This window comes from Urtica dioica, chromosome 2, assembly GCF_054948205.1.
Source record: "Urtica dioica subsp. dioica isolate 48M chromosome 2, U.dioica_male_clone48M_v1_H2, whole genome shotgun sequence".
NCBI lineage: Eukaryota > Viridiplantae > Streptophyta > Magnoliopsida > Rosales > Urticaceae > Urtica > Urtica dioica.
The window spans coordinates 25,940,097-25,948,836 of record NC_142757.1 but is presented as its reverse complement, the minus strand read 5'-3'; positions in this window follow the sequence as shown (position 1 = coordinate 25,948,836).

The window sequence follows — 8,740 nt, the reverse complement described above, 5'->3', positions numbered from 1 at the left end:
TACGAGTCCGCGAGTCGACCGATACTCCTCGCGCCGACTCTTCACAAAACTCCTCGTGCAAGCTCTACGTGAGTCCTCGAGTCGAGTTCGAGTCCACGAGTCGACCAATACTCCTCGTGCCGACTCTTCGCATCTCTCCTCAAGATGAATTCGTTCCTCGAGTCGAGCTACGAGTCCGCACGTCGACCGATACTCCTCGCGACAACTCTTCACGAAACTCCTCGTGCAGACTCTACAAGAGCCCTCGAGTTGAGTCCCAAGTCCACAAGTCAACTAACTATTCCTCGTGCAGGCTCTACATGAGCCCTCGAGTTGAGTCTTGAGACCGCGCTCGCCGCCCAGCTCGTCGGCCGAAAGGCAACGAGTTACAAATGGGTTCAAGGCTTGCGTCCGCCAGGGCGTATCTGGTCAAGCCAGCGCCCACGGGAAACCTCGCCACACAAATGTGGCATCGCGCTCGCCGCCCAGCTCGTCGGCCGAAAGGCAACGAGTTACAAATGGGTTCAAGGCTTGCGTCCGCCAGGGCGTATCTGGTCAAGCCAGCGCCCACGGGAAACCTGGCCACACAAATGTGGCATCGCGCTCGCCGCCCAGCTCGTCGGCCGATAGGCAACGAGTTACAAATGGGTTCAAGGCTTGCGTCCGCCAGGGCGTATCTGGTCAAGCCAGCGCCCAAAGGAAACCTCGCCACACAAATGTGGCATCGCGCTCGCCGCCCAGCTCGTCGGCCGAAAGGCAACGAGTTACAAATGGGTTCAAGGCTTGCGTCCGCCAGGGCGTATCTGGTCAAGCCAGCGCCCACGGGAAACCTGGCCACACAAATGTGGCATCGCGCTCGCCGCCCAGCTCGTCGGCCGATAGGCAACGAGTTACAAATGGGTTCAAGGCTTGCGTCCGCCAGGGCGTATCTGGTCAAGCCAGCGCCCACAGGAAACCTCGCCACACAAATGTGGCATCGCGCTCGCCGCCCAGCTCGTCGGCCGAAAGGCAACGAGTTACAAATGGGTTCAAGGCTTGCGTCCGCCAGGGCGTATCTGGTCAAGCCAGCGCCCACGGGAAACCTCGCCACACAAATGTGGCTTCGCGCTCGCCGCCCAGCTCGTCGGCCGATAGGCAACGAGTTACAAATGGGTTCAAGGCTTGCGTCCGCCAGGGCGTATCTGGTCAAGCCAGCGTCCACGGGAAACCTCGCCACACAAATGTGGCATCGCGCTCGCCGCCCAGCTCGTCGGCCGACAGGCAACGAGTTACAAATGGGTTCAAGGTCTGCGTCCCAAACAAAAAAGACGTGCAAATCGATTATGCCTTCGTTGGCAAATCGAGAAAAGTAAGACGCGCACAAAACGACAAAGACGTGCAAATCGATTATGCCTTCGTTGGCAAATCGAGAAAAGTAAGACGCGCACAAAACGACGAAGACGTGCAAATCGATTATGCCTTCGTTGGCAAATCGAGAAAAGTAAGACGCGCACAAAACGACGAAGACGTGCAAATCGATTATGCCTTCGTTGGCAAATCGAGAAAAGTAAGACGCGCACAAAATGACAAAGAGGTGCAAATCGATTATGCCTTCGTTGGCAAATCGAGAAAAGTAAGACGCGCACAAAACGACAAAGACGTGCAAATCGATTATGCCTTCGTTGGCAAATCGAGAAAAGTAATACGCGCACAAAACGACGAAGACGTGCAAATCGATTATGCCTTCGTTGGCAAATCGAGAAAAGTAAGACGCGCACAAAATGACAAAGACGTGCAAATCGATTATGCCTTCGTTGGCAAATCGAGAAAAGTAAGACGCGCACAAAACGACGAAGACGTGCAAATCGATTATGCCTTCGTTGGCAGGTCGAGAACATAAGACGCGCACCATACAACAAAGACGTGCAAATCGATTATGCCTTCGTTGGCAAGTCGAGAAAAGTAAGACGCGCACTACACAAAAAAGACGTGCAAATCGATTATGCCTTCGTTGGCAAGTCGAAAAAAGTAAGACGCGCACAATACAACAAAGACGTGCAAATCGATTACGCCCTCATTGGCAAGTCGAGAAAACAAGACGCGCACAACACAATAAAGCCGTGCTAACCGATCACGCCCTCATTGGTAGATCGAGAAAATGAGCCACGCACGATCAACCCGAAACAAAAAGTCGTCCCTCGCGACGAGCGAAGGCCATTCCTCATGATGCAAACCCGAGAGCATTCATCCCGCATCCGCATAAAAGCGTAGATTTTGAGTTTCCACTCGACCTACGCTCGACCAGAAACTCGGGGGGCTAATGTTGTTGGCCCGTCTAGGGCCAACGGGAACAAAGGCATCTCTTCGACCCACGTGGCTAGTATGAGGTCTTGGGCGGCGAAACCCTGACTCAACCAGGGGCCGGCCCAAACCAATGGCCAAGTCAAACACCTTGCCCATCCATGGGCCGAGTCAATGGCTCACTCGGCCATTGGCTGGATCAAATGACTCGCTCGGCCATTGGGCAGTTCACTCGGCCAATGGCCGAGTGAACCCTTCAGCCACCAAGGCAGTTCACTCGGCCATTGGCCGAGTGAACCTTCCAGCAGTTCACTCGGCCAATGGCCGAGTGAACCCTTCAGCCGGCCATGCAGTTCACTCGGCCATTGGCCGAGTGAACCTTCCAGCAGTTCACTCGGCCAATGGCCGAGTGAACCTTCCAGCCGGCCATGCAGTTCACTCGGCCATTGGCCGAGTGAACCTTCCAGCAGTTCACTCGGCCAATGGCCGAGTGAACCTTCCAGCCGCCCGTGCAGTTCACTCGGCCATTGGCCGAGTGAACCTTCCAGCAGTTCACTCGGCCAATGGCCGAGTGAACCTCAGCCGGCCCAAGACCTTCACTCGGCCAATGGCCGAGTGAACCTCACCACCATGTTCACTCGGCCATTGGCCGACCCAGCCTCCTCCAAGGCCGACCCAAACATGCTCACTCGGCCAAGGGGTCTTCAAACCACCCCTTGGCCGCCTATAAATACCAAGGCACCCCCTTTGGTCCAGGTAATCCATTCTTGAGCACTGAAACGCTGCCGAACTCGTACCTCGCTCGTTTCTCTCAAGCTTTGGCCTCTAAACACCCCTAAAACCTCTATACTCCACCTCAATCACACTAATGTTGAGCGTCGGAGAGGTAAACAGGGGCACCCCCCCTGTTTCCCCTTTGTAGTTCACGTGTTCTCTACTCCTTTTCAGGTACTCTGACGAACTCGAGGGACATCCACAACTAAGGGACGACTCGGGACACCGGGTCCGACACGCTCGAGTCAAGACGAGACCACTTGGTCCGGCCTTGGGTCTAACCGTCTTTGGCTCCTAAATAGTTGTCCGAAAAACAGCGACAACATTGGTCAAATACTCCACCTTGTAAGCCAAGACTGAACTCTCCTTTATACTAGAATTATATTTACTCATCGTGACGAGTGTCCACTGATATAGTCAGTTCGTGATCAAGATCCTCCAGGTTCAACTCGTGTCAAGAGAAGTCAATTTTTCCGTTATACTTCTCTTGATACATATCAGCCCTAAGCATTGTTGCTTCCTCGGCGAAAGATTCTTTCGAACGTTACTTACTTCAAAAGTGCTAGCAATCTATCGGTTCTGGAATCAACCCTTAGGTGAGTGAACATTAACCTTCCTTCAGGAAGGCTGGATTCTGTATCTGTAAATCATTTCCCACTCGAATTATGCTCTGAGAAAACTCCCAAGACATAAGTTGTGATTAGCATGAATAGCCTTTTAGCGAATGAGTCAAAGAGCTCAGTAACATAACCCAGTGTCCATGATCACTTCAGGATTTAGATCAAGTCTCACTGTGACCATCATAGTGGCCTCGGTTAGTGTGTCGTAACGGTCCTTAAACGACACATCTACAACCAAGACTTGTCCAAGTCGTACACTTACCACAAGTGTAGAATGCTCCCACATAGTGATCAGCCTTCACTTATGTGTTCCACATATATGACTTTAGATATAGCTTTCCAGGCGTATATCAGTCATCGACCATGTTTTAGCACACCGCCCGAACTCAGGTGCCCAGCACGTGACTCAGTTAGATACGGAGGCTATGGAAGATAGTTGTTATTGATTCTAATTGTTTAGAACTCAACCCACTAATCATATAATGCTAATAAAGTAATCTTATTATCGAATTTAGTAATCATTATCTTCAAGTGGGCGATATTCCCAACAGGAACATGTCCTTCAGGTCTTTGAACGATTGGACGCTCCCTGGTCTTAAATTCTTAAATCACTCAAAACCGGGTCCGGTGAGGGTAAGACTAAAAGCCTGGCATAGAGCCCCAGGTGAAACGCCCTGCATCGTCATCCAAGTTTCACAATGTTGGATGTGATATGTCGGATCAGTTTTTCCATTGTATGGAGGGAGATTCGGGAGTTTGAAGTTTCCCGTGCACACCTCAGCAAGGATTTGGGCAGTGAAGGGCGTGGAATGTTCTTCTACAACCCCGTATGTGTCACCGGCCAGGCCGCCCTCACGTAGATCACGTACTTCGTTACGAAGGTTGTGAATCATGGTGACGACATCGAGGACAGTGTTGGGGGTCACTCCTTGTTCAGGAGGAGTCACCTGGCGCCTTTCATTCGACCCTTGAGCCGTGCGAGAGTCCCCGTTGATTGGGGCCGCAGGGTTGTGACCCTTGCGAGCACTTAGCCTCTCCCGGAGGTACTCGCCACGGTCGTTCCGTTGGGCGGTAAGCCGATCTCTAAGATCCGGCCCAGCGGTATGGGGGCGTGAGCTTCGAGCCACACGCCTCACTCGCCGAGTCGCTATACCTTCCCTGAAATTGCCTCTTTGACCGAGTCGGTCATGGGCTGAACGTCGGGAGGTCTCTTCTTGAGAGAAGATCGGTATTGCCTTTGTTTTAGGCGGCGGGTTCGACGGACCGGCTTCGATCTCAATAGGGAGTTCCCCGTCTTTGGTGAGAGAAGTATCGATGTCCTCTGAAATTTCCAAGCCTTCATAGTCATGTCCCTCGTCCATAAGCTCCTCGGATACCCCATGGGGGGTGCCTTTCGCAGGCGCCTTGCCCGCCAGTTGGCGGTGGTACCTTGCATTGGCTATCTTTAGTTGGCGGATTTTCTCCTCCATCTCAAGGATGCGGTCGTCTAGACTGTCCTGAGGTGGAGGGGGTGAGGGAGTGTGGCTCTCGTCGTTGAGAGACTCCTCGTCGCCTTGTGCCCGGGAGCGCAGGAAGTATTTCTTCACCCCAGTTGCGTTTTTGGGGTTATTCACGCCCTCAGAACGAACGGGTGGTTGACCACTCATGTCTTTCTCAAGTTGAGAAGAAAGGGGTCGAGCTGTAGAAGGGATTGTCGCACGTAAATGAACAACGATTAAATACCTCGGGCGGTTTGATCCAAGGCCAGACCAAGTGACCGCGCCCGGGCCAAAATGGGAACTCGTAGACCGAGTTGCACCCTCCAGACCCTGAGGTGTGTTTTGGGGGGTGTGACTGTGCCAAAGGTTGGCTGCCTACGTACCCTTTAGTCGGGATCAGGTCAGAACGTAGTTTAGTTTGAATTTTGGGGGCTATCTTGGGCTCGGAGGCTTGATAATACAAGGCTTTAGTGTAGGACCCGGCTCGTAGCTTCTAGTGAAGACTTTATAGGGGTCGCTTGCCTCATACCTCGGAGTTCTAGCTCAAGGGCCAAGAAGCGGGAGAGCAGTGTATGAACTGCGGAGACTCGAGTCGTAGAAGAGGAGCGCGCTCCCTCTCGTGGAGGAGGGGTCCTTGAATTTCTGAGTCGAGGGAGGAGCGCGCGCTCATGGAATGCCACAAGAGCGCGGGAGAGGAGAGAGTTCTCGAGAGAGAGTGTTGTGTGTGAATTGGGATGAATTTTCCTTCCCCCTAGGGGGGTATTTATAGTGTGGAGGAGGCCTTGGGCCGGCCCCCTCAAGGTCCACCGGGTGGCCGGGAGCGGGGCGCGCGAGACTCAACGCCCGGACAGGCGCGGAGCGCGCAAGGCGTGCTGCCTGGTCGGGCGCGGGGCGCGCGGGGCGAAGTGTTTGGATGGGCACGGGGCATGCAGGGCGAGGCAACACGTGTGCCCGGTCGAGGCAGCAGAAGCTCTCGGCCCGGGCAGCAGGGACACCCGGCCGAGGCCGTAGGAGCGCTCGGCCGGGGCAGCAGGGACGCCCGGCCGAGGCAGGAGGTGCGCTCGGCCGGGGCAGCAGAGGCGCCCGACCGAGGCAGCAGGTGCGCTCGGCCAGGTCAACAGAGGCACCCGGCTGAGGCAGCAAGTGCGCTCGGCCGGGCCAGCAGGGGCGACCGGCCGAGGCAGCATGGGCGCTCGGCCGGGGCAGCAGGAACGTGCGCGGGCCGGGACACCCGGGGCACGGGAGTGCACGCGGGCCGGGACGCCCAGGGGCACGGGAGCGCGCGCGGGCCGGGACGGCCGGGAACTCAGGGCACGCGTGGGCCGGGATGGCTGAGAGCGCCAGGGCGCGTGTGGGCCGGGGCGGCTGGGTGCGCTAGGGCGAACGCGGGCCGGGACGACCGGGAGCGCTAGGGCACGCGCGCAGGCCCACTGGGCCGGGGGCGCAGGTGCGTGCGCGGCCCGGGGGCGTGGGCAGGCTGTCGCGCGCGGCCGGGGACGCGGGCGCGCTGGTGCGCGTTTGGGCTTGTCGGGCCCTGGGTGTGCTAGGGCGCTCGGGCCTACTAGGCCGGGACCCATTGGGCTTTCCGGTCAGCCTTAAATTGTTTTCGAATTTCCGGTTTCTCGAAAACGACCGGTAACATAAGCCCTCGGGGGCAAAAGAATCGCCCACTCTATACAAGCGGGTCCTCTCCAAGCATGGCCCAGAGACTCTGCTGACATAAAGGCAGCCCTGGCCGTGTCCATCACAGGAGAAGCCAACAGGTCCTCTCCATGACCCTCCAAATCCGACCCTAAGGGGTCATCAAAGTGAATCTCGTCCAACAATAATTCGGACAAAATTATCTCAAGTTCGGCGTCCGAGGCCTCTAAGTTAGACGCCCGGGGAAGCCCTGCGGACGTGGCCACCTCGACTTGCTGCTTGGGCAAGGGGGCGTCGAACGACGCCTCGCGGGAGACAAAGTTTATCACCAAGCGTGATGAGCGTGTGTCGTGAGACTCCTCTTCCCCCCCCCCCCCCCCTTCGGGGTCACACCTAGTTGATGGGCCGCTCCCAAGCTCCGCCAGCTCGGCTAGTGCCGCGGCCTTAGTCTCCAATTCTGTGAGCCATTGATCGGCCAAGTGAAAATCTTCCTCGACGTAGATCAGAATCTTGTTGAGTTCCTTGAAGAGACCCTTGGCCGCCCTCCCAGAATTCAGGGTAGGGCAAGAAAGGTCAACCTCGGGACCATCGACTTGGGAAAAGAATTTTGTAATTCTTAAGGTTGTCAGGTGTGAAGAGAGGAAGGACTAGGAACCCTACTCCTACCCCCCCCCCCCCTGCGCGCGCGACGGGCCCTGCTCGTGCGCCGGCCTCGTGCGCGCGCTAGCCCGCCGGCGTCATGCCGCACGCGGGTCCTGCGGTCAAGCCAGTCGACCAGGACCCGGCCCGATCCGACGGCTCGACCCCCATGGGTCGGGCCAAAAAAAAAATCAAGACGGACAAAAAGACCTCAACGGCCTCGAAAATTAAAGTTCACGACTCACGACTCGTGAGCCATGAACTTGGGGGGCTAAAGTTACCACCTGCCGAGCCCCGGCCCGTGCACGTGTCGACCCGCGCACACACTACATCGCCGGGGCCCCAGCCCACGCACGCGCCCAGCGCCCCCGGCCCACAGGCCCGCGCGCAGTCTCGCGCCCCCGGCCCGCGCGAGCCCAGCTTCCTCGCACGCGCGCGCTCCCTCGCACGTGCCCCTCTCCCTCGCCAGCGCGCGCGCCCAGCTTCATCACCCACGCGCGCACCCTCGCGTGCGCCTGCACCCTCGCCCGCGTGTGCCCTCTCGCGCGCGCCCAGCTTCCTCGTCCGCGAACGCTTCCTCGCGCGCGCCCAACTCCCTCACATGCGCACGCTGTCTCGACCGAGTGCTCCAGCATTGGCCGGCGTCTTTCAACCGTATGCCCCAGCGACGGTCGGACCTCCCCCGGCGAACACTGGCACACCTCTGCCAGGACGCCGGCTAGACAGTGCTCCCGACCAGGCTCCAGGCCCCGGTGTGCCCCGCGCCCGGCAGGGCCTCACCCCCGCGCGTACCCCGCACCTACCCAGGCGTCACACCCTGAGCGCCCCGCGCTATGGCTGTGGACTCCCCTCGCGCGCATGCCACGCCCCGCGCCCTACCATCCAGTGGGCCTCAAGGGGGCCGGCCCAAGGCTTCCTCTAAGCCTATAAATACCCCTCCTCTTCACTTGAGGGGGGACCTTGATCTCCCTCCTTCTTGTGATTTTTGAGAACTATCTCTTATATTCTCTCTCACCGCGCACCTGTCACATTCCAAGAGCTCTCTCTCATCCTCTCCCGGCGCGGCTCAGAAATCTGAGAATCCCCCTCGACGAGAGGGAGCACGTTCCAGTTCTGCGACCCGAGTCTTCACAGCGCACAAGCTACGGCTCAGCTTCTTGGCCCTTAAGTTAGAACTTTGAGCTACGAGTTAAGCGACCACTCTAAAGACTTCACTAGAAGCTACGAACCGGGTCCTTCTCTAGAGTCTTCGATTCTCAACCTCCAAGCCCAAGATTGCCCCCACACCTACATTGAACTACGTTTTGACCTGATCCCGGACGATGGGTA